The 27,195-nt window shown below is 39.9% G+C and overlaps 1 protein-coding gene across 1 annotated transcript in view; it reads left to right on the top strand.

Annotated features, from left to right (window-relative positions):
• LOC132499750 (filaggrin-2-like) overlaps positions 1-26,900 on the top strand; it is a 53,357-nt gene extending 26,457 nt beyond the window's left edge. The window contains exons 3-4 of the mRNA XM_060114328.1: positions 14,472-14,579; positions 26,832-26,900. The gene's annotated coding sequence lies outside the window, so the exon portion shown is untranslated. The remainder of the gene's footprint in view (positions 1-14,471; positions 14,580-26,831) is intronic.
• The last annotated feature ends 295 nt before the right edge of the window (positions 26,901-27,195 follow it).

Raw genomic sequence — 27,195 nt, 5'->3', positions numbered from 1 at the left:
TCAGTGATTTAAGCTCCTACAATTTTATAAATCTGCTGTCTTAGAGATGTGACTTCTGAAGGTGTCACATTAGATGATAGGGCTGAAGAATTGCCCAAGATATTTTAAGGAATGTGCCTAGAAGGAGATTAAATCACCTTTGCCCTCATTCCATTGACCAGACAGAGTCACATGGTCTCAACCCAATGCAAAGAGGCTGTTAGGGCTTTCCTGGTGGCACAGTGGTTGAGAATCTGCCTGCCAATGCAGGGGACACGGGTTCAAGCCCTGGTCTGAGAAGATCCCACATGCCACGGAGCAACTGGGCCCATGAGCCACAATTACTGAGCCTGCGCGTCTGGAGCCTGTGCTCTGCAACAAGAGAGGCCGCGATAGTGAGAGGCCCGCACACTGCAATGAAGAGTGGCCCCCGCTTGCCACAACTAGAGAAAGCCCTCGCACAGAAACGAAGACCCAACACAGCCATAAATAAATAAATAAGTAAAAATTTTTTTTAAAGAGGCTGTTAAATCCAACCCTGTCTGCCTAGGAATAGGAACTAGGATAGATGACCATCTAGCCAGTCTACAACAATTCAAAATCAAAGAGCTAGTTTTCAGGTAAGTGCTCAAATAACAAGTATACAATACCAATTGTCAACATTTGTGCACCCAGATTTTCTATGGGGAATGCTACTATTCACCTACTCTCAAGTTCCTACTGTTTGAGTGAAGCTGACTATACCTCTAATTTATGGGATGGACATATAGCCTAGACCGGGCCAATAAAACTTCACATCTGCCTTATTGCAAGGAGTAATTCAGAGATAAACACAACATCTAAGTCATGCTAATCAGAGTCATTGCCAATCAATGATTTAACTACTGTTGTAACAGTTGAGAAACAGACCTTCTCCTTCTGAAGCTCGCTGGATATAAGCTGGAGTTTTTGGTAGCTATCTCGCCCCATGAGCAGAACCTGCCTGAGAGTTGGATCTAACAGAAGAAAGCAGAGCCACGGCATTGAGAGTGACTGTCTTAGTGTGTTCGGACTGCTGTAGCAAAATACCATAAACTGGGTGGTGTATAAACAACAGAAATTTATTTCTCTCGGTTCTGGAGGATGGGAAGTCCAAGGTCAATTTGCTTGGCAGACTGATGTCTGGTGAGAGCCTGCTTCCTAGTTCATAGATGTCATTTTCTTGCTGTGTCCTCACATGCAAGAAGGGGCAGGGGTCCTCTCTGTGGTCTCTTTTATTTATTTGTTTATATTTTGGTCACGCCACATGGCCTGCAGGATCTTAGTTCCCTGACCAGGAATTGAACCCCAGGCCCACGCCAGTGAAAGTGCCAAGTTTTAACCACTGGACTGCGAGGTAATTCCCTGGGGTCTCTTTTAAAACGCACTACCTTTTATCAGGTCACCTCATGACCTTCGTGCCCTAATCACCTGCCAAAAGCCCCACCTCCAAATACCATCACACTGAGGATTAGGTTTCAAGATATGAATTCTGGGGGGGACACAAGCTTTCAGTCTATAGCAGTGACTGAGTCCTCAGTGACATTGTTTGAACTGGAATCCAGCCACACCAATGCAAGGCTACTCCTGGAGGGTCAATGCATTATTTTTGTTTCCTTTTGCCATTTTGAGCTGAGTATCTCTCATTTGCAACTGAAAGAGTCCTATGCTTTTTTGTTGAGCTGTTACTACTTTCCCTTTTTTATAGGAAAATAAACTGAGGTTTAGAGAACTTAAGCAACTTAATTGGTAGGGCAAAAGGAAAATTAACCAAAAGGGCAATGCTCTAATTTTTTATTTAATTAAGATTCTTTTAAAGTTTTAAAGCACTTTTCTCTTTGCCATCAAGACTTAAGAAAAGTTTCGTCAGGATATAATAATTACTGCACTGTATCTAGATAGGTCAGCCTTTCCAATATTCATTGGCAGTTGTTGTGTAGCATTTTGTTATTATAAATATGAATGCTGAGTCATTCCCAAGAAGTAAATAGTAAATTTAAGCACTTTATGAGCCGTATGATGAATGTCTCTGCTTCTGTTCTGTACTGTACTTGAAATGAAATTTTATCTACAGTTGAGCCCCATGTCTGATCTAAAATCAACAGAGAAGGTTTGAAATACTCAAATGTGTGCCTCTTATGAAATCTCGTGGTTTTAGAAAAAAGCATGTATGTACTGTATACTTCAAAATAACTAAATAACAGTATTCTTAATGGGAAAAAAATCCCATTTTTTCCTGGAACTGTGAATGGAAAACTCAACTGCATACCATTCCAATTCAAGGATCTGTAATCTTAGACCATTGAAGAGTTCCTCTTTCCAAGGAATGTTTCTCTGTGTGGTTTCTAAACCTCCTGACTTTTTGCAAAAATTTAGCATACCCTGGGAAGCTTAAGAGAAACAGCAATATAAGAATATCACGGGTCTTCTTGAGTTTTCATGTCTGACGCAGAGTTCGTCCATTTTTATCTATCATATTTAGTCACACTCTTTACTTCATTTGCTTTTACTTAATCTTCAGAACAAAACAGCAAGCTATCAGGTAGTCATAAGGATTTCTTTTTCACAACAAATGTGAAGACAAAATTTGGCCTCAGCCATAGGTACTACAGAAACATGTGGACAGCCAAGTTGTTAGGAATCTGGTGTTCTGCTTTACTCTTTTAAAAGTCAATAGTTATAATTTCAGAGCACTAGATTTAATATTTTTCTTTTAATAATAATAATAATAGCAATAATTAACATTATAGAGTGTTACTTTGTAGTAATTAATATGCAAATAATGTTATGCACATTTTCTCCATCCTGACAATAGCCATTAATTTTATTTGAATTTCAAAGAAATTAAACAACTTTCTCAATTCAATCAACTAAAAAAGTTAAAATAAAAAGTCAAGAGTTATCATTTTAATCAAACTCTGTAGCATTCTATATGGTGTTTGTTTACCTTACTCAGATTGTTTCCTAATTGTCTGCTTCCTCCTGATGCCCTCTGAACAACATATGTGAATAAATAGCTCACACAGAGTCACAAACAGGGTAGAGAGGGAAGTTAAGTTTCTTTAGCTGTTAAATAGAAATACTAATGCCTTCCTCAGGGAATTTGTGCAGATTGAAAGGTTAAATGTCCTTTTCACCTTTACTGTTCAGTCCAAAAATAAGCACTGTAAATCTGTATATGAATATAAGATATTAAAGATAATTTAGCACCAGTTTTTTAACTCCTCCCCTGACATAAAAATTATGGAAATACATTTAAAATCCAAGAACTAACACAACTACAGTCACCTATAAAAAATAACCTGTGACAAATTAAAGTCAAGTTAGAACAAGAGTAATTGTACAGTTAAACTGTATTAGCTACCATATATATATACACACACACATACACATAGTTTCAATTTAAGTTTAGCCAAATGGAGAAATCAGATTTGAGAAAAGTCCTTCTCCAATAGATGAAGATGTTAGAAAGTGATTTCTGTGGCAGTGCTCTGATGACTCATCCCTCAACTACCATGGTTTCTTAATTAATTTGAGATATTTTAATTAGATTCTTCCTCATCTTCACTTTAGCCCAGCATCTCTGTGTGGGATCAATCCCTCCTCTCCCCCACCTTCATCATCCCCAACCCCAGCCCAGGCAGCTGCCAGTTAATTTTTTTTTTAATATAAATTTATTTATTTATTTACTCATTCATTCAATCATTCATTTATTTATTCCTGACTGCGCTGGGTCTTCGCCACTGCACATGGGCTCCTTCCAGCCACGGCGAGCGGGGGTCACTCCCCACCTAGATGCGCAGGCCTCTCACTGCGGTGGCCTCTCCTGTTGCAGAGTGCAGGCTCCAGGCGCACGGGCTTCAGCATTTGTGGCACGTGGGCTTCAGCAGTTGTGGCGCACTGGCCCAGCCGCTCTGTGGCACGTGGGAATCCTCCCGGACAAGGGCCCGAACCCGTGTCCCCCGCATTAGCAGGCAGACTCCCAACCACTGTGCCACCAGGGAAGTCCCTGCCAGTTAAATTGCCACCAGGAAAAGCACTTCATCACCTAACCGCATGGAGAGTCAAGTGGCAATAGGACGTAAATAAAACTTGTCTTTGCTACTTAGCATTTCAACTTCTTGGTTCTTATCCTCTGCCTGCTAACCCTCTCCTTATCCTTACCCAGATTCGTGCTCCCCTGGTCCCTTGAGTCTCATGTCTTCTCTGAGGTCCTCTCCCTGCCTCCTCTGAAGGCCCTCCCCCTCCAAGATGATCACTACTTTTTTCCAGTTTCCTTTTCCACCAAACTCACATTCTTTCAAACCTGCTGATCTCAGAGAAGTGTAAACAGAAAAACCAACTAATCAAGGCTAAAGTGTGAAAAACTGCTTTTTCCTGCCTGGGATTTTGCATTTTAAGCATGTTAACCCATACTCATCTACAATTAGTGAAATCCCATGGAATTTAAAAGGGATTTTGGTGACAGGGTGGGGACATCTATGGTAACAGACTTCTTCATTCCCTTCACTTTCAACTCATTTGTGAAGCTTCCTCCCCCTTTGGTTAGGGCCAGTCTCTAAAGACTCTACATTTATTTCCCCAGAAAAGTCGCTTCTGGCTGCCATCTCAAGCTTGACAGCAAGAGTGCAGCTTTGTTCATGGACCATGAAAGCAGCTTGCAGAGTCCTGCTGACTGGTATAAACCCACGAGGAAATAAAGTTTTTCATTCATGTGTGCACATACACACACACACATACATGCATATGCACACAAAGCAACACTTCTTCCTCATTCATGGGCAAACACAATTTCAATTGCATTGGACACTTTTTCACCTTTTTGGTCTTAGAACATAGAAAAAAATACAGGCGTGACTGGTGGTTAAATACTGAATTGTCAATTGACAAGTATAGAAGCTACAAGCTTCAACTACCTTGGCCTTTGATGAACTTACTCTCTGGAGGTCTTAGAGAATCTTGGGAAGAATGAGGATTTTGTGTAAATTTTATTATTTTTGCTGAATATATGAAGTTGCAGTGATTCTGTCTAGGGCAGTGTTCATAAATTGTTGCAATGTATTATCTTTATTAATTGCTTTGCATAAACTTACATGAATTTATTGGTAGAAATAAACTGCATTTATGGTTTATTTGATATTTTTTGTTTGCGCCCCTTGAACTCCAGGAACCAGGAAGGTCAAAGTGTTCAAGGACCATAGAACCACATATTCCCTCAGTCTGAGCACAGACCCATGAAGGGAGCATGAAACGTACATTGTGTTCTCAAGAGCTAAAAGTGAGGCGGGAGTTACTAAACTGTTTATGTGAAAAAAAATTATTTATGAGACAGGGCTTGTAAAAATAGTCTCAACATTCTTCCACATGTATAATCCACCTTTTGCCTCCACCATACTACTAAGATACTTCACAGGCTAATTCACCACCTGACTTCCAATGGTCATGTTTTATGGCCTCATTTTAGTCCTTGAATCCCACGCTTGACACATTCTCATATTGATCCTTAAATGCTGGAGTTCCCAGAGTTTCATCCACCATCTTCTGGTCTCACTCTTCTTCAGAGTTCTCAAATTCGAGGCCCACAAACTGGATACAGTCCACAGATACATTCAATTTGGGCTCGATAGTATTTTAGGCAAATAAAGAAACAGGATTTGAAACCTGAACTTTTCATTTATTCATTTAGATTTTCCAGGTTCCTTTAAAACATGGAAAGATTTGACAACACTAGACCAACATTTGTGCATAGCTACTTAGTTGGAACTAAATAGAAGTTGCTGGCCATTTGCTCTCCGGTTACTATAGTCCTCACCACTCCCTACTCACTGAAGTCTCTGGTCCACCCCCTAAACTCACTTCCATGAGTGAGTATTTGCAGCTACTCCTCATGAACTCCTCCTGTGGAGTCTTATCCTTACTTGTGGTTTGAACTACCTCACTCTAAAGTTCTAATCCAGGGCTTCCCTGGTGGCACAGTGGTTGAGAGTCCGCCTGCCGATGCAGGGGACACGGGTTTGTGCCCCGGTCTGGGAAGATCCCACATGCCACGGAGCGGCTGGGCCGCTGAGCCTGTGCGTCCGGAGCCTGTGCTCCACAACGGGAGAAGCCACAACAGTGAGAGGCCCGCGTACTGCAAAAAAAAAGAAAGAAAGAAAGAAAGATAAAGTTCTAATCCAGAACACATTCTCAGACACCCTACAGTATCTCTGTTCCTCCTAGATGTACTGTAGGTTCCTCACTCTCAACGTGTCCAAAACCAAACATTTTTTTCTCAGTTGCCCCCAAATTCGCTTCTCCTGTAGTCTCTATTGAGTTAATAGTGTCACCGTCTGTAATGATCAGTTTTATATGTCAACTTGTCTAGGCCATGGTAGCCAGTTATCAGATAAACACTAATCTGGTCTTGCTTAGAAGGTATTTTGTAGATGTGGTTAACATCTACAATTAGTTGACTTTAAGTAAGGGAGAATATCTTTATAATCTGAGTGAACCTCATCCAATCAGTTGCAAAGCAACATTGAATCTTTCCTGAAGAAGAAGAAATTTGGCCTCAAGGCAGCAGCATCAGCTTAGCTCCTGCATGAGAGTTTTCAGCCTGCCAACCTCCCCTACGTACTTCAGACTTGCCATCACCCACCATCCTACTGGCTCTGTTTCTCTGAAGAACTGTGGAATTGATGCCCCAGCCATTTAGACATCCATACGAAGAATCTAAAAGCCTTCCTCAACACTTTCTCCTCCGTAGAGCTTTCATCCAGTCTTACCCCTTTCCAATTATTTTTCAAAATAATTATCAGATCTGATTTCATATTTCTGTAACTTGGATCTTTTCCCTATTACTTAGACATCCAAGTCCAAACTCCTAAGTAGGGTACACATGGCTACTCATTTTCTGGTACCTGCCTACTTCTCTAGACTCTTTTCTTACTGTGCTACCCGCTTCCCTGAGGCTGATGAGCTCAGCAGTGAGCTGGCTCTGGGTTTTAAAAGCTCGGGTCCGGTGTTTGCATTTGGTCCTCCTGTTGTTTGCACAGGGTATCTTCTGCTTTTCAACCTCTGGACTTTGACTTAGTTCCAGCTCCAGTCCCTGGGAAATCTAGTCTTTGACACATTCTGCTCCACTTGGCCAGTATCTGACTGACCAGGCCAACTCCATCTCCTACACGTAGGAGTGAGTTAGCAAATCAAACAAGGGGGAGGAATGGCTAGGTTAGAGCCAAGATTGAGGCGAGATAGGAGGCTGTGAGCTGAGTGGAGAAAGTATCAACAGCAAAGCAAAGAATTTGAGCCCACAGTTGGTGCAATGGGAAAACAAGACTAGGAGAGAGGGCTTCCCTGGTGGTGCAGTGGTTGAGAATCTGCCTGCTAATGCAGGAGACACGGGTTCAAGCCCTGGTCTGGGAGGATCCCACATGCCGCGGAGCAACTAGGCCCGTGAGCCACAACTACTGAGCCTGCGCGTCTGGAGCCTGTGCTCCGCAACAAGAGAGGCTGCCATAGTGAGAGGCCCGTAAACTGGGATGAAGAGTGGCCCCTACTTGCCACAACTAGAGAAAGCCCTCGCACAGAAACGAAGACCCAACACAGCAAATAAATAAATGAATAAATAAATAAACTCCTATCCCCAACATCTAGAAAAAAAGAATAACAGCTGATATTATTTAAAAAAAAAAGAGAGAGAGAGAGACTAGGAGAGAAATATGCCAAACTATTGCCAGGGTGATCTGATTTACTGCTTCAAAGACCATGTTCATTTCATGCCCAGATGAAATATCTGTATTACACATTATGACCCTTTTCCGACATAGGTGTAGGAAATAAACAGTCTTAGGTACTCGAGTGGGAGTATAAATTGAAAAAATTTTTAAGAAGGCAACTTGACAAGTCCCTTAAATATTTTAAATGTGCATTCACTAGCAGCAAAATATTTTTTAAGGAAAGAAGGGGTTCAGCTTTATTATTTAATATTGCTCAAGATGTCCTACTTAGGCAATAAGACAAACAGACCCACACTCACCTATCTACTCTATTCCCAATAGTAATAACTAAATTTAATAAGAAATACATAAAACTCATATGAAGAAAACTATAATTTCATTGAGGTTTATATGAGGGCTAAAAACATCTCTCTTTGATGATGCTAGTATTCTTATATATAGAAAACCCAAAGAAATAACTGATAGTTTCACATTAGAGTTCGGTAAGGTGGTTAGAAATAAGGTAAATATATAGAATTAATTATATACATCAGCAATACTACTTAGAAAAAAGAATGAGGAAAAGGAAGCAGTTCAAATAGGTAAATAACAGGTAGATTAATCAATAAATAATTTGGGAAAATTTGCTAGCCAAGAAAAATTACATTCTTTCTTCATACAACACACACACAATCCAGATGGTTTAAATATGCAAATAAAGAATATAATAATATAATAAAATATGGGAGCACCAAAACAAAATATAGTACTAAAACAAAAATCTTTCTCGGTGTAGAAAAGCCTATTGAGACACTCAGGAAAAAATCCAAAAAGTGAAAAGGAAAATATTGACAGTTGATTACATAAACTTAGAAACTTAAATACCATAGAAAACTTGGCCAGCGTATAACAGACTAACAGGAAGTACTTGTGATGCATTTGAAAGGTTGAATATTTTTGTTATAAAGCATGTCTACACATGGGAAAAGAATCTAAAAAAAAAAAAAATGAGTGGCTATATGTAAAACTGATTTACTTTGCTGTACACCTGAAACTAACACAACATTGTAAATCAACTATACTCCAATTTAAAAAAAAAAGAGTGCCTACATATCAGTAAGTCAAACACTCATTAGGAAATAAGCAAAGAAAACGAAAAGGCAATTCACAGAAGAGAATTATAAATGAAGAACAAACACAGGAGAAGTTGACCAACATCACTAAATAAAATACATACAAATTCAAACAAAGCAAAATATAATCTAATACCTATTAGGGTTACAAAGATTAAAGAGATTTCTAATCGGGCTTCCCTGGTGGCGCAGTGGTTGAGAGTCCGCCTGCCGATGCAGGGGACATGGGTTCGTGCCCCAGTCCGGGAGGATCCCACATGCCGCAGAGCAGCTGGGCCCATGGGCCATGGCCGCTGAGCCTGCGCATCCAGAGCCTGTGCTCCACAATGGGAGAGGCCACAACAGTGAGAGGCCCGCATACCAAAAAAAAAAAAAAAGATTTCTAATCAATATGGAAGACAAGAAACACCTCAAGAGAAGAATGAGCAAAGAAAAGAAAAACAATTTTTGTATACCAAATTAACAGAGATGAAAAAGATAGACATAATGAAGCAGAATAGAGTGATTAATTTGTGTTTGTTCTTCCTGTAAGCTTGTTCTACCCCCATTCCAGCCTTTCTATTTTCTTATCTCATGGATCTAGATTTGCCAGACAAAATCTCCCTGGCTCTGCCTGTCATTTGTACACAACTGAACTTATTGACCAAATTGTCTGGTTTTATAGAGAGGTGGGGAGAAAGTGGAAAGAGAGATGGAGACAGAGATGAAAGAAAACAGAGGGTGATTTACAGGAAAAGAGAAAGTTGGGGTTCAAAGGGTCATGAGGGCAGCAGGACTTGAGCCCCCTGCCCCCCCCCCGGGGTGGGGCAGCACCCTTCAGAGTCTGGAAACCAGCTCTAGGTTTACAGCTTTTTAAAGATCCCCAAGTATGGCGTGGAAACGGCAGAGTCATCAGGTGCCAAGGGACAGTGAGGCCGTGGAGAATAAGCATAGCTGTTGCAGCCCTATGGACAGAAGGCTTTGGGGATCTCTCTGCTGCACTGGAATAGTTTTAAGAATCCCCAGATTTTGCAAGACCTTGTGGCTTGGGGTGGGGGACAGGTTTGGAGGAGATCCCCAAGTACGGCTGTAATTTAATCCCTTTTCCCACGTCAACAGGATAGATCACAGAGTCTAATTTAAGTTTTGTTTTGTTTTGTTTTAAGTAAATAAGGGAATATGACGTTTCTTGTGCACCAAGGCTCAGTGGCTTAGTTGCAACGTTGTTAACCAGCATGTGGAAGAACAGGCACCGCCAGAAAATAAGCAGAACTACTCAGGAGGACTGTTTGTTAATACGTGTTAAAATGTAAAATGAGGGTTTCCCTCGTGGTGCAGTGGTTGAGAGTCCGCCTGCCGATGCAGGGGACACAGGTTCGTGCCCCGGTCCGGGAAGATCCCACATGCCGCAGAGCGGCTGGGCCCGTGAGCCATGGCCGCTGAGCCTGCGCGTCCGGAGCCTGTGCTCCCCAACGGGAGAGGCCACAACAGTGAGAGGCCCGTGTACCGTTTAAAAAAAAAAAAAAAAAAAAAAAAGTAAAATGAGCATTATTTTCACTAGCAATCTTAATCCCAGGACTTTACACTAAAGAACTGTATTTATTGAGCAAAGCGAATAGATATACTGCAAAATTGCTTATAATGGTGAAAAGATTTTGGAAAATTCTGCTTACCTATCAGTAGGAAACAGCTTAAATAAATTATGAAATAAACCAGGGTACATACATACAATGGACTATTCTGAAGCATTAAAAGTGATGATGTGCTCAAAACATTAGTCATTAAGGAAATACAAATCAAAACCACAATGAGATGCCACTTCATATCCACTAGGCTAAGTGTAATTTAAAAAAAGAAAGAAAATGACAAGTGTTAGTGAGGATGTGGAGAAATTGGAATCCTCATACATTGCTAGTGGGAAGGTAAAATGGTGCAGCCACTGTGGAAAACAGTTTGGCAGCTTCTCAAAAACTTAAACATAGAATAATCATACCACCCAGCAATTCCACTCTTGGTTATATATCCAAATGAATTGAAAACATATGTCTATACAACAACTTGTACATGTATGTTTATAGCAGCGTTATTCATAATAACCAAAAAGTGGAAACAATTGGAATATAGATGAATGGGTAAACAAAAGTGGTGCATCCATGCAATGAAACATTATGTAATGATAAAAGGGAAGGAAGTACTGATACAACCATAAAAAGGAACAAAGTACTGGGATGGTTAATATTTTGTGTCAGCTTGACTGGGCTAAGCAATGCCCAGACAGTTGGTAAAACATTATTTCTAGATATGTCTGTGGGAGTGTTTCTGGAAGAGAATCAATAGACTGAGAAAGAAGATCTGCCCTCCCCAATGTGGATGGGCATCCTCCAATCCAATGCAGTCCAATCCACTGAGGGCTCAAATAGAACAAAAAGGCAGAGGAAGGGTAAGAGTTACATTGTGTGGTTCTTGTAAAGACTGAGAAAATGCGCATTAAAAGATCCAGATTGAAAAAAAGAGTGAGAAAGAGGGAGAGAGAGATGGAACATTCACCTCTCCTGCCCCACGACATTGGAGCTCTTGGTTCTCCAGGCTTCAGACTCTGGGACTTACATCAACAGGCCCAAGTTCTCAGGCTTTTGGTCTCAGACTGGGAGTTACATCACTGACTCCCCTAGTTCTCAGGCCTACGGACTCTGATTGAATTATACCACCAGGTTTCCTGGTTCTGGGGTTCCAAACTGTGGGACTTGTTGGCCTCCATAATTGCATGAGCCAATTCCTATAACGTCTCCTTCTATCTATATCCCTATATATCCTACTAGTTCTGTTTCTCTGAGGAACCCTGACTAATACAGGTACTGCTACTGATACCTTTCTCCACATGAGTTACATTCACAGGTTCCTGGTGGACATACCTCTGTGGAGGCACCAATCAACACACTACAGACGTGTAGCAAAATATCTCAAAAGAAATCCTTGAAGGGTGTGATTTCAAGCAATATTAGTTTTTCATATACTTAACTGGATTTTTAAAATAATGAACATGCACTATTTTCCCAAAACCAGTAGAAAAAAAAGAATTGTTAACAACTAGAATTTGCTGGGGTGTAGAGAATTGAGATTTTCATGTACCATTGGTATAATTGTAAATTGGTAGAGCCTTTTAGAGGGCAATTTGACAATTCAATTTCTAGGAATTTATCCTGTGGGAGTAGTTATACCCTTGTGCAAAGTTATATATGCTCAATGATGTCCATTAGAGCATTGTTTGTGATGGCAGAAAAGTTTTAAAAATTACTTTTTGTGGTCTATTTCCCCTAGGCAAAGTTTCCTTATGGACCTAGAGCAAGAGAGAGTAAATAATTCTATATTGTGCAGCCATTAAAAATAAAGGAGAGGGCTTGTTTTCTGTATGTATATTGACAAGGATTAATAGCCACAATATATTGTTAAATAAAAATAGCAAGTTAAAAGCACTGTGTATAGTGTGATCTCATTTAAAATTACTGTTTTTATTTTTTTTTTTTTTTTTTTTTTTTTTTTTTTTTTTTTTCCTTTTTTGCGTTATGTGGGCCTCTCACTGTCGTGGCCTCTCCCGCTGCGGAGCACAGGCTCCGGACGCGCAGGCCCAGCGGCCATGGCTCACGGGCCCAGCCGCTCCGCGGCATATGGGATCCTCCCAGACCGGGGCACGAACCCGTATCCCCTGCATCGGCAGGCGGACTCTCAACCACTGCGCCACCAGGGAGGCCCTAAAATTACTGTTTTTATACACTCCAGAGAAAACTTCCAAAGGATGTATACCAATTGGATAGCAACAATTATCTTTGAGGGATGGTATTACAGAATTTTTACTTCCCGTTTTATACATTTCTACATTGTAGGAATATTTTACAATTAGCATCTATTATTTCCATTATAAGAAGGAAAACAATGTAGGTTTGATTTTTTTTTTTTTAAGAAAGAAAGAAAAATCCCACAGAGAGCAGCCTTGTTCCAGGGCTGGGTCTTGGGCCAAGATTTAGACTCTGCTGCACAGCAGTGGACAGGACCTTACTCAGCTGGAGCTTGTGAATAGCTTGATTGACATTCTCTGCCTGGGCTGGGCTTTCATGCATCTGGCATGGCTCAGCTGGGAACCCCCTTGAAATTTCCATGAAAGGGCCTCTCCTGCTGTGTGTGTGATACTGACCATTTCTTAGTTTTCTGCACAGAGAGCCAAGAACGCCACCAGCAATGGAATCAAGCTCTTTTCAGCTCATTACTACTTAGCTGTGTGACCTTACGTAAGTTATTTAACCTCTCTAGGCTGCCTACCTCAAAGGTCGATTTTGAAAATGAAGTTAAAAAACATGTAAGATATCTTCATAGATGTTGCAACATAGTAGGTTTGTAATAAGTGTCAATTCACACCCCCACCAACTCTGCCACTCAATGGGAGCCCTACCATCCTCTTGGTGGCATTTTATAAATGGGAGCAGGAACAATTTGGGGTTGTCACCACAGTGAAGAGGCTATTGACTTTGACTAGATCTGTAGGCAGGGTCCAGGAATGCTAGATGTCCTGGAATACAAGAGACAGTCCAGACAATAAAAAATTATCTAGAATCCTACAAAACTTGTCATTGTTCCACAAGGTATTCATATAATTTAAAAACATATTTATATTACCTGAATCTAGAAGCTAATTCTATTTTATATAACAACTCTACATTTCCCAGGGGGAAGATCATATTTTGTTTTGTTTGGACTCTACCACTGTTTTTGATCACATTCTGACAGTAGCACCACTTATGTATGCTATTTGAGTCTCCAAATAAAACACACCTCTAACCATCTGCCTTTATAGTTGTCACAAGTAGGTTTGGTACATAGGTACAACGATCTCCCTACAGTGTTATGTCTTCTAGAATGCTCATTCCTATGCATTTACATAATGAAATCCATGCTAATCTATTATGAATTATTTTTCTCCTATTTCTCTTTTATATATGTTTTTACATTCTTTTTAATTTTTTTGGAAACTTTGTGTACATAGGTTACATTATTCTTGGCTTTTACTTTGGAATCATAAAGGTAGCATTACAAAACAGTTATTACAAAAAGAAGACATGACAGAGTCTAGAAGATCATAAACTTTTTCAATTGCAGCCAAAAACCTGGAAGAGAATATCTCTCCTCTGAAGTAGGGTGGGTTCAACAATTGCATGCTTTTAATTGTAGAATAGTGACATTGACAAAAACTCAAGTATCTCACTGTCTGCATTTCCACAGGGCTTAGAAGCATTCAAGATAACAACCAACATTGATCCTCTGGAGCCAGAACCAGGGAGGTAACAGGGCCCAGAATAACACTTATGAGAAAAGGTTCTGTCCATTTTGAGAAATCAAATAATCTTGCTGTCCTTTGTCAGACTGGAAGGCAAGAGATATATCATGATCCTGTAGAGGAAGTGAAAGGCAAGAAGCAGAGATGCAAGTACACTAAGAAGGGGCAAGGTGGAGACAGGTGTTGGCAGGTAGTGGACAAAGTCATAAGTTGGATGGGAGTAGGGTGAGGAGTGTGGAACCACAGCATCTCTTTAATACGTGGACTGGGCTCCAGCTGGGCTCCTAGATTTGCATGATTCCGCTGAACAGTGAATCTGTGTTACATGGTTTCTTAAAGGTGTCATCCAGCCTCTGAAAGACAAGGAATTAACACATCGGACTTCCTCAATGGGCCAGATGCTAATGGGCCAGAAGATGGAGGAAAAGCATCGAAAATTGCCAATAAGTAAATTACTATTTCTATTTTGGAATACTCTGTGTTACTGTTATTTTAGTTTATATCTGCTGGTGATGGAAAGTCTTCCTTCACAGAGTCACTGAGAACATCAGCATAGGAAGAACCACGGTAAGCATGGTCTAGGCCTAATAAGGATAAAGTGTACGTTTTGTTTGGAACCGCGGGCATACTCCCGGATAAGGGCAGGTCCCTCGCTGTCCTCACACCAAGCATCCTGAATGGAAGAGCATTAAACTCTTGGAGCAGTAGGTGGGAATTCTCCAAGCTCTGCTCCAGGAAATCTCACCTTGCCGTGATGGGAAGGATAGATTAAAGTCAGTCAGGACTAATGGCAGGGACATCAACCTGGGTTCAACAATCCAATCACTATGTGAAAAAGGCATCTGCCTGGTGGCTCTGTGAGTATGGAAAGGAAAGGGTATTAGAGAGACCATGAGGTAAGAGAGAGAATCTAGAAGGCAAGTGAGAGAGAAGGATCTCCATCCTTGGACATGCCAGTTGAAAAGGCCAGTTAGCCTTGCCCCACTGCAGAAACTGTGGGGATCAGGCCAAACCAACTGAAATGTCAGCACAAGTATCAATATTTGCCTCTATTAGTGATGTGAGTACTAAGTTACCAGTCCTCATAATAAATACAACACAGAGCATGGAGACCATGAGATGGTACTTGTGAAAGCGGTTGTTTTCTTGGAAGACTTGACTTTGGTGCTGTTAAAAAACAAAGCTAGGGGGCTTCCCTGGTGGTGCAGTGGTTGAGAGTCCACCTGCCAATGCAGGGGACATGGGTTCGTGCCCCGGTCCGGGAAGATTCCACATGCCGCGGAGTGGCTGGGCCCGTGAGCCATGGCCACTGAACCTGCGCGTCCGGAGCCTGTGCTCCGCAACGGGAGAGGCCACAACAGTGAGAGGCCCGTGTACCAAAAAAAACAAACAAACAAACAAACAAAAAAAGCAAAGCTTGAAAGCTTAGTTATTATTTGGCCAATAAGATTTATTCATCTTGCTTATATGAAGTAATAATTAACAACCCTAATAGTTTTAAATAGCCCTGAACAGTTCTCTGTCTCAGAAAAGTTAGTCAGCTCATATATAGGTAGGTATGATGGTGTCTCAATATAAATTAATTAGTACACAGAACCACAGACAAATCATTTGTTTTCTCCACTCTCTCCATGATGGTTTCTGCACACTAGCTCCTCCACGTTTTACCACTGGTTAACATTGGCCCGGGAGAAACCAAAGTAATACATTCATTGCAGGATTCTTTTCTACATACCTAGGTGCCTATGTGGAAAACTTACAAAGAAATATGTATAGAGAATAATAAAGAATAAGCCGATTTCAGGACTCGAGTGTGTGAGATGCTTTGAAACTTGGTTTCAGTACTAATTTTAAGAAACAGACAATTGAGAAGCATGGCAAGTTTCTGAACTAGGTAGGGACAATTAAAATGGTGTTTTAACATTTAATTCTAGTTATTGTTTAAGGTAAAAGAGGGAGGGGAAAGACTGGAAGGGGAGCTTGCAAGAGGAAGATGTCTGTCTTAATCCATTCAGGCTGCTATACCAAACTACCACAGATGCAGTAGCTTATAAGCAGCAGAAATTTACTCACAGTTCTTAAGGCTGGAGGTCCAAGACTAGCATGATAGGGTGAGGTCCTCTTCCAGGCCCCAGTCTTCTTTCAGCTTCCCCTGGTGGAGGGGCTAGGGAGCTCCGTGGGACCTCTTTTGTAAGAGCACTATCCCAATCATGAGGGCTTCACTCTCACGACCTAATCACCTCCCAAGGTCTCCATCTACTGATACCATCACCTTTAGTGATGAGGATTTCAACGTAAGAATTTTGGGAGACACTCAAATCATGGCATTCTGAGTGTGTTTTCTGTCGTGTGCTGTATAGCTGTATCATGTTAGGTGGAATTATGATCCTGTTACTGTCCTTACTTGAAAATTAAGTTGAAGGAGATGCATATGGGTACCAAGCTGATAAGAGGTAGACTCGTGATGGCCAGTTTTATGCATCAACTTGACTGGGCGAAGGGATGCCCAAATTGCTGGTAAAATATCATTTCCGGGTGGGTCTATGAGGTGTTTCTGGTAGAGACTAGCATTTGGTTCAGTAGATTGAGTAAAGACATCCATTCCCACCGGTGTGGAGGGCATCATTCAATTCATTACAGGTGCAAACGGGACAAAAAGGCAAAGGAAGGGTGAATTCTTTCTCTCTTCTTGAGCAGGGACACCCATCTTTTCCTGCCCTTGGATATTGGAGCTCCTGGCTCTTGGGCCTTCAGACTCCAAGACTCACAGCAACAGCCTCCCTGGTTCTCAGGCTTTCAGACTCAAACTGAATTCCACCCCCAGCTTTCCTGGTACGTCTGCCTGCAGATGGCAGATTATGAGACTTGTCAGCCTCCATAGTCACATAAGCCAATTCCTATAATAAATCTCCTCTTTGATCTATCTCTCTATCTATCTATTCACCCATCTAACATCTACCTATCAATCATCTATCTATCTATCTATCTATCTATCTATCTATCTATCCTGTTGATTCTGTTTCTCTGGAGGTCCCTAACAGTCATCAGAGCAAATAAAATGGAAAACAGGTGGAGTTTCAGATTTTTTTAGTGCCTGGAAAAAGGGAAAAGAAAAAGTGGCTATAAAAGATGTTTTAGATAAGGTGGGTACTATAATTTGAAGCTATGCCACGTGTCAGAATGAGGAACTGGATGAGAGATGTGAGTAAATAGGTGCTACCACAGAAGAATAGATTAAACAGCAAGGCCAGTAATTAGCATTAAAGCCAGTAATTAGCATTAAGGTCAGTACAGGGCAACTAAATTTAGAGATGCAAGGCCACTAGATTTAACCCAGAAGAAATCACTGTTAATCTCAAGTGGATACCCAATTAAAGGACAGTGCAAAAGGAGGGGGGAAATGCTAATAGAAAGCAAAGGAATAATGAAATTACAAAGAGAGATGGGGGTGGGAGAAAGAAAGCAACAACATATGTCTGGACCTCAGAAATATGGAGGTTGAAAGATAAATTTGAAAAGCGTGAGTGAAAGTCAACGTTCTGGTAGTTTTAGAATTCCTGCTACTTTTTATTGCTCTATGAAGTATGAATTGTGGAGCCTTAAAATTGTTTTGAACATAGCATAATAGATGGGGGAGAGCACGGTTTCAGCACACAGTGCCTCTGTCTTGTCATCCATCCATGAGAAGGACAAAGGCAGTGCCGTGAACACAGTGGAGCGGGAGAAGCCCGTGGATGAAGACGGATACAGTAACGGGAATAATGATTAAAGAAACAGAGGAAATAAGTGTGGGAAGGGAATAAACATCTATTTCCTGATATGAGCCAGATGCTCTAAATACATTCTCTCATTCAACCTTCACCACAGCCCCGAGGAGTATGCGTCACCACGACACTTTTAGGATCGAAGAAGCAGGAGGTTAAGTAACTGGTCCAAGAACATACAGCTACATCGAAGCTGAGACTGTGTTCAGAGTCTCCTATCACAACACTTGTCTCCTCGATACGACAAAAAAAAAAAAAAAAAAAGGCATTTGTAGAGTCGAAGAAACAAAAGGAGAAAAAATGAAGCTGAAAATTATTAAGTAGAAAAAGTCCTAGAGAGGTGATGTTAAAAACATTCTCACAAGTCATGGTCAAAGTCAAGTCAAGGGTCACAGACATGGAACAGTTGTGGAAAATGCCCCTGAACTACTAAGGAGATAGTAACTATTTAAGAAAATGTAATTTCACATATGGAGTGGTGGGAAGAGACTTGGATAATCAACCGAGACATAGTATGAAAATTGTAAATAATGAGGAGACTGTCATGTTTCCTCTGGCAGAAAAATATGGCCAGATTGTGGCAACAGTTCAAGAATTTTATGAAGGAGAGACCCCCCCTGGAGAAGAGTCATCTTTCCTCTCCCTTTCCCCAGTCCCTTCTATGAGCCAGACCTTTCTGAGAAACTCTTGATTTGGGGAAATAAAACCGGCAGGAAATTCAGCGTTTGCTCCTGGCAGCACTGCCTTTCTTTTCAGGCGCCCCCCTATATTTCCCATTTGATCCATCTATTATAATATGTATCCACATCTCATAGCCTCCATAACTAAAAGAACTACTAGCTATTAGCAAAAAAGTATCTCCTTCACAAGCGATTTTCTTAAACGTCATTACTTTAAGTCCACGTAGAATAAATAAATCAGTAAAATGTAAAATGTCTCTTTCCTGGACAAAACATTTCTGAAAATTGTTTATTTCATGAGAAATGCATGACAGATGGTGTGAGGAGTGGTGAGGCATTCAAAACAGTACAAAGTTTCCTACTGTTCTGTCAGATGTTTCCACTCTCTGTTCCATCCATTAAATGCTGACTGACTTCTCCTCCACAAACTTCAGTTTGACTTTTTAAAAACAAATAATGCTTCTGGTATTCATTTAAGATTTTATTACACTGTTACTGGAAACCTCCATCTGAAATGGAACCTTCACGTGACACAGAACAAGTGGTTGGAAGCATCCATTCTCACATAAATGTCACAACACCGAGAATATGATGCTCATGGCTCAAGGAGCATTGATTAAATTTCCTATGATTGCCGAAATTATTAAATTCAATGTGTAGCGTGATACATAAGTAGCTGTTAAATTTGTTTAGTTAACGAAAATTACTGTCAAAATTTTAAACGTCCGGGCTTCCCTGGTGGCGCAGTGGTTGAGAGTCCGCCTGCCGATGCAGGGGACACAGGTTCGTGCCCCGGTCTGGGAGGATCCCACGTGCCGCAGAGTGGCTGGGCCTGTGGGCCATGGCCGCTGAGCCTGCGCGTCCAGAGCCTGTGCTCCGCAATGGGAGAGGCCACAACAGTGAGAGGCCCGCATACCAAAAAAAAAAAAAAAAAAAAAAAAAAAAAAAAAAAATTTTAAACGTCCCATCTGTCAGTAACTGATTTGTTAAAGCAATACCATAGAAAATTATGTTACCTCAAGGATAGTTCTATTTGGCTACGTTTGGGTAAACGATGACTGGTATTCCCCTTGAGGTCCACTCTACTTTATGGCTGTGAATTGATAAATACATGAAATTGAATTATTTGCACGCCCACTGGCACACGTGTGCATACAAACACAACTTCCAACAAGATATTGTTTAAATATGGCCCTACATGACCCAGATGTTCCAAGCCTACTACATGCTTCTCCCTCATTCCGTTTGTTTCATTCATTCTCTCTTTATGAATCTTTCGAAGAACAATTTTGGATCGAAAGGAACAATGAGCTTCTAGAAGGAAACTTGTAGAGATGTGGATGATGATGTTTTCAGTGGACCTTCCAGATGACGTGTGTCACATTTTTGGTCTTCCTGCTGACTCAGATCCTTTATTGAATCAAGTGACTTGGTGTATGCTGATCTATGGTAGAAACCTAGATTTTTATCACATTTATATAAAAAAAGACCATAATCTCTAAAAAGAAACAAGAAAAAAGGAAAGATATTTGGATGAAAGACCCCAATTAAAGGCCAAAAACTTTTCAGCAAAACCATATCTGCTGAAAATTAGAAGAACGTTTTCAGTCATTCTGGAAATAAATTGACTCTACTTGGCAACCTTCACGAAATGGAAAGTACTGCAGAGTCTCCTGCCAGTTTTCTTGTGTGCAACTGACCAGTGCTAAATAAGAAACAAGCCCCAAACTCCTTTGCTTTAATTTTTTGTCTGACCAGCAAACCAGCTTAACGAATTATATCATTTTTATGAAAGATTTGTGAAGTAGATTGCCATCTGTAATTGTTTGTTTTTGAAACACAGCACTCAGTAGCATAATTGGCTAAAATTTCATTGTTAATAGAATCCTAATGGTAATTACCAACTGAAGAGAAAAAGAAGATACTGAAATCTGAGTAATTTGAAGCCACATTTTTAAAGTGGCAGCAAAATAAGTCTGCTATGCTGTCTTGCCTTCCAGATTTCTTTTCTCCAGAATTCAAATTTGTGACAGGCACAGGTTGGTACTTCTGCTTTATACAGTTAAGTTTCACTGGAGGATTAATGGAGAGAGAGAGTGGGAGAGAGGGAGAGAGAGAGAAAGAGGGGCTAACAATGCAAGCATGGTACATTCCAACCATCTTAGTACAAGAAAGACAATGTGATTCCTTCTTCTGAGGCTAACTAACTACTTTAGTGCATCCATTAAGAAGTATGTATAGAGTATTTATTTGCCAGTAATTACAAAGTGAATGTTAGCCCCAAAAAACAATTTCATTACCAATGGTGAATACCACCACTAAAGAAAGAAATTTTTAGGTTCTGGTCCTTTGTTATGATATGAGAATTAAAATAAGATCCTGCTGAGATTAAGTCTCTGTTGGAGGAAGGGAGATAGAACTATCATCAATTCTCTCATGATATTTTTTTGGTCAGACATCCTACTTAGCATTAGGATCTAGCTCAGCACCTCCATTTCCCATTTCAACCAGATGTTCATCTTAAGTTGCAAAATGTCAGTAAACTAACATACAATCCTTATTTATTTTGCATTAGATCATGGCCCCCATTGCCCTTAGAATAAAACACAAATGCTTTTCCAGGACATACAAAGCCTCCTACAATCTGGACCCTGCCTATCTCACTGATTTCATAGCTACTACGCTGCTCCACTATTCTCTAGCCACACTACTCTTATTTATTTTCCTATAACATTCAAAGTCACTTTTAAACTTAATTTAATTAAAAAATTTTTTCACTTCCTGTTCCCTCTATCTGAAATGCTCTCACTCCAATCTTTTTTTTTTAACGTCTTTATTGGAGTATAATTGCTTTATAATGATGTGTTAGTTTCTGCTTTATAACAAAGTGAATCAGTTATACATATACATATGTCCCCATATCTCTTCCCTCTTGCGTCTCCCTCCCTCCCACCCTCCCTATCCCACCCTTCTAGGCGGTCACAAAGCACCAAACTGATCTCCCTGTGCTATGCGTCTGCTTCCCACTAGCTATCTGTTTTACGTTTGGTGGTGTATATATGTCCATGCCACTCTCTCACTTTGTCCCAGCTTACCCTTCCTCATATTCTCAAGTCCATTCTCTAGTAGGTCTGTGTCTTTATTCTCGTCTTACCCCTAGGTTCTTCATGACCATTTTTTTTTTTTAGATTCCATATATATGTGTTAGCATATGGTATTTTTTTCTCTTTTTGACTTACTTCATTCTGTATGACAGTCTCTAGGTCCATCCACCTCACTACAAATAACTCAATTTCGTTTCTTTTTATGTCTGAGTAATATTCCATTGTATATATGTGCCACATCTTCTTTATCCATTCATCTGTTGATGGACAGTTATGTTGCTTCCATCTCCTGGCTATTGTAAATAGAGCTGCAATGAACATTGTGGTACATGACTCTTTTTGAATTATGGTTTCCTCAGGGTATATGCCCAGTAGTGGGATTGCTGGGTCGTTTGGTAATTCTATTTTTAGTTTTTTAACGAACATCCATACTGTTCTCCATAGTGGCTGTACCAATTCACATTCCCACCAGCAGTGCAAGAGTGTTCCCTTTTCTCCACACCCTCTCCAGCATTTATTGTTTGTAGATTTTTTGATAATGGTCATTTTGACTGGTGTGAGATGATATCTCAGTGTAGTTTTGATTTGCATTTCTCTAATGATTAATGATGTTGAGCACTCTTTCATGTGTTTGTTGGCAATCTGTATATCTTCTTTCTCACTCCAATCTTCATGGCTGAGCTCAAATGCTGCTTCCTTACACTGACCTATCTTCACCTTCTTAGTTACTTCACCTTGCTTTATTTTCTTCATAACAATTATTTTTATTTGAAAAATCTGTGTTCATTTGTTTGCTGGTTTATGGTCTATCTTTTCTGTTGCTAAAATGTAAAGGACATGAAAGCATAAACCTCATTTCTCTTTTCCATTGCTGTGTTTCCTGTGATGCCTGGTACCTATTTGGTGAATACATGATTGAATAAAAGAATATGTAGAAAAGATCCTTGATTGAGGTCTCTGTTCACAAGGTCTTCTGGTTATTGGTGCCTCTTCTCCATTTTTCATGACCTGCCAGTCTAAGTTGCTCAGATCTTATTTCCACAAATTTGAAGGCTCTGATCTCACTCCACCTCCTGGTGTTTATGTCCTCCTACCTTTGTGCATCCACTTGGCATATGTCCTATGGCTGACTCTAGCACTCCCCATGCCCAATGCCCCTAGCTGGACCCAGATGTAACAATTTAATTTCTTGCCACAGCTTCTGATTCCCAAGGCAGCTGTGGGATAATGGGAAAAAAGCCTGGATCTGAGTCCAATTCTCCTGCTATTCTGTGACCTCTGAGAAAATCATGCAAAGCATTAAACCTGATGTGTTTTCTGAGAGGTTAAGTGTGGGCTGTAAGAGAAAGGAAAAAAAGAGACTCTCACGTATTTGACTTGAGTAAACAGAGCTGTGTTTACTGAGATGGAGATGAACGTTAGAGCAGCAGGCGTGAGATGGGGGAGACGGTGGGCAGCTCCATGCTGGATGTGTTAATTTCGAGGGTCTAATTAGACATGCAAAGTTAGAGGTCAGGAAGGCACTTTACTATAGATGTCTAGATATTAGGAGAGCAGTCTGGGCTAGAGGTACAATTTTAGAAGAATTAGCATATTGGAAGTGTTTAATGTTTCAAGATTGGATGAGATCACCTACCTGTCACCTACAGCATAGAAAGAAAAGAGAAGTGGCCCAAAGTCTGAGGTCTGGGCATGCAACATTTAGAAGTGGATGAGTGGAGGAGCAACTGACAAATGAAGGGCAAACAAGGGTGAAGAGAATCCAGAAGAATGTGAAGAAATGATGTAACCCCAATCACATATTTTATATATAACTTAATAGATATTTACTAGGTATATAATCAGTGCAAGTCACTTCAGGGTAACAAAATGAATCGGACTTGCCTTGAATCCTGCCTTCAAGGTGATTTCACTCTAGTAGAAGGATAAAGGTCTACAAATCATTCAAATGCAAGGTAAAGAGTGATAAATGAGTCACGGATAATAGTATAAGATTTTTAAAGTGTGGTAACGAAGTGCAGTGTGGTATCCTGGATTAAATCTTGGAACAGAAAAGCACATCAGTGGAAAAGCCAGTGAAATCTGAATTAACTCTGTGGTTTAGTTAATAGTATTGTACTTTTGTTAATTTCCTAGTTTTTTGTTTTGTTTTGTTTTTTGCGGTACGCGGGCCTCTCACTGTTGTGGCCTCTCCCGTTGCGGAGCACAGGCTCCGGACGCGCAAGCTCAGCGGCCATGGCTCGCGGGCCTAGCCGCTCCACGGCACGTGGGATCTTCCCGGACCGGGGCACGAACCTGTGTCCCCTGCATCGGCAGGCGGACTCTCAACCACTGCGCCACCAGAGAAGCCCCAATTTCCTAGTTTGGACAAATATGCTATTGTTATTTAAGAGTTAACTTTTAGGGAAGCTGAGTCAGTGGCATACAGAGATTCTCTGTAATGTCTTTGCAACTTTTATGAAAGTCTAAAACCATTAAAAAAAATTTAAACAGTCTGGAGATTGAGATGAGACAGACCCGGGGAGCGGAAGGTACAAAGGGAAAAACATCATGGTTTAAAGGTGGTGGGTAGGATTAATACACAAAACTAAAGAGGGGGTTCATTCTAAGCAGAGGCAAAAACATTTTCAGAAGCAAGGAGGTACAGTTCTGACTAACCATAAGATGTCAAACAGCACGAGCTCCTCGGCTAAGTGGTTCTAAGTGAGGTTTAGAATCACTTCCTTGCTAGACTCAGAAATGGGGGACCAATCACTAGACCTCGGATTTTGAATCATGTCCCCAAACTTCTTATCTATTAGACACTCAACCCAGTTCCCCAAGAGACTATCTGTCCCCATCTAGTGAATCTCATTTTCTTATTTGGCCCATGATAGCAGATGTATAACATATTTTTACAGCTACTTTGATCAAGCTGTTCTGACATGGGACTTTTTGACATCACTTTACCCATGTTACAACTTCCATTCAAATGCTACTTAAAAATGAAGGAGTCTTCCTTTCTTTCTCGTGGACTCTTGAGCATTTTTCTGAAGGAATCGCTTAGTAATTATCACTTTTTGCCTTAAAGCAAACCAGTGCCTGAGAAAAAAGACACTGTACTGCAATGGGGAAGTACTCAGGGTCTGTAGTTGCTGTTCTATTTCCTGCTGGTTACATAAGGTATAACCATAATCATCGTCTTTAACTTTTCTGAATGGTTTCCTCACTGTTGTGATGCTAGTAACCTAAGCATTGGGTTGCTGTAAGCATGTAATGAAGTAAAGTCATGTAGTCCAGGGCCTGGAATAAAAGAAGTGCTTGATAAATGTTTGATATCATTCTCAAGAAGTTTTTCTCTAAGAGGAGAGATTTTGTCTTATTCATCTTGAAACCCCATATAACACAGTGCCTTATGACTATCAAGCTGAATCCTCAAAGGAAAAGACAAACAGCCTGTCGAGATATCAGTCAATCCCTCTTGAGAACTGTACTGCATTGCTAGTCTTTAGTGTATAGAAAGTGTAGTGCTTTGTGCTGTAGATATCTTAGCATTAAAGGGCTCTCATTGTATAAATTTTACATAAAGAAATTAAAGATCAAAGGGGTTAAGTGACTTGTTTAAGAATATACAAGATGGCCAGTAGCCATGTTACTCCTATGAGATAGTTCCTATTTCACAAAAGGTGAGTCAACATATATTATTTAAATATCTACTCTGTGTCAATCACTATCATGAGTACTTTCAAATAAAGATTTTATTCTTAAATATGATCTTAGAATTTGGATGTTACTTCCTGCATTTCCCCTGACTACTGAATTGTATTTTGGTTGTGAGCAGTTGTAGCTGGATGCCCTGACCTAGAAGAGTCCATTTTAGTTTTCTGTCTAATCTCATTAAGTTCCTAAAGTCATGTGGCAAGTTTCAGATTACTAACAGACTTCTTTCCTACTAGAGCTCTTTCCTTTACTCATACCTGCTTTCTCTGCTATTCTATGGCCAAGGAACTCACCATAACTCCTGTCACAGCTGATGAATGATATCATTCAGCTCAAAAACATCCACTTCTTCATTCTAGGTGAAAATTCTACCTAATTCAGACAAGATGTAAAGTCACAGTATGTGATGTGTGACAATGTCTGGTAAAAGATCAGCAAATTTCCCTAGTGCTTTTAATGCAAAATTGTGTGATGCTGCACTTCCTTTCTATAATTAGAGGTGGATATTTGTTATTTATATATATATATTTTTTATCATATTTCTTCTCATTTGTGAACATTAAAACATATTTTAAAAACTCAACATGTTAGCCACAATATTGAAATCATTGGAATGAGTATCTTTATTTTTTCTATCATATGTGTAAATTAACAATATTTTATAAAACCCTATATTTCTATTTATACTTAATATGAAAGTGTGCTTGGGGTTGAGACAGTAAAAATCTGAATATGGTTGAAAGCTATATTAAGGTATTTTTAATTAGTTTTTTCTAAATTTTTATAGAATTTAAAACTTGTGTTCATCAAGTTAACTATTAATACATAGTAATATAATAATTGCAGACTTCGCCTTTTACATTGTAAGAAATACATGACTGGTTTGGTGCAAAAGATGTAGAACACAGACCTTTCCTTTCTATGTCAGCAGAGTGATGTTACATGCCTAAGTTCTTCCATTTGATCAAAGCAAAACCTGTTTGTTCAATACCTCCTCTTCCCTCCTGAAGAATTGTTTTTTCTAAATGAATTTATTACAAATATTTATTTTATGCTTGTTAATAATCTATTTGTCTAGTACTGTGCTTTTGTTTAGCTTACTGGGCCCTCATATGGATGTTAGGGTGGATGGGTGAATAGAGATTTTTATTGAAATTGAGCCTTTCTAAGTTTCCTGAGAATGTCCTTTATTACTCTTCTGCATAGCAATTTTACTCCTTGAGTTGTGGGCAGCTTAAGAAGAAATAACTAAGGATATGAATAGAGTAAGAAAATGTTGTTTTTTAAAACCAGTATTTTTAAATGTATCAATGTCTTCTATTGAATCATACCATGTAAAATTGGTGTCCCAAAATATTGTAATGTAATTTCAAGCGAATTACCCTAATGTAATTTTTTCATAATGGGCCTATATACAATTGTCTACCTAATCTTTTGTTCCTATAATGATAGGGGAGAAGTTCCTTAATTCCACGTTTTCCACAAAGATTCCTTTGACAAAGTTGACTCTTAAAAAGAAGATGCTTTCAATAAGCCAATCAATTAAATTCTCCAGGAGGTCAAGACACAGGTAAATGCTCCTACCCTGGCTGCCTCTTACCTATCCTTTCTCCACACATTTTTTGTTGCTGTTGTTCCATAAACCCCTACCCCAAACTAAGAAGGTTTGCCAAGACCAGAGCTGATTCTATTCTGTCTAGTACAAATTTATAGTTAGCAAATTCCTTTTAGTTTTATTCCATGAATGAAATTCCATGTCTCTTCATTATGGTTTTTTATAATAATCCCCTCACTCATTGATTCATTTATTTTTCTG

This window comes from Mesoplodon densirostris, chromosome 12 (assembly GCF_025265405.1).
Source record: "Mesoplodon densirostris isolate mMesDen1 chromosome 12, mMesDen1 primary haplotype, whole genome shotgun sequence".
Classification (NCBI taxonomy): Eukaryota; Metazoa; Chordata; class Mammalia; order Artiodactyla; family Ziphiidae; genus Mesoplodon; species Mesoplodon densirostris.
The sequence above is the reverse complement of the archived record's forward strand: the minus strand, read 5'-3'. Positions and strand labels throughout refer to the sequence as shown.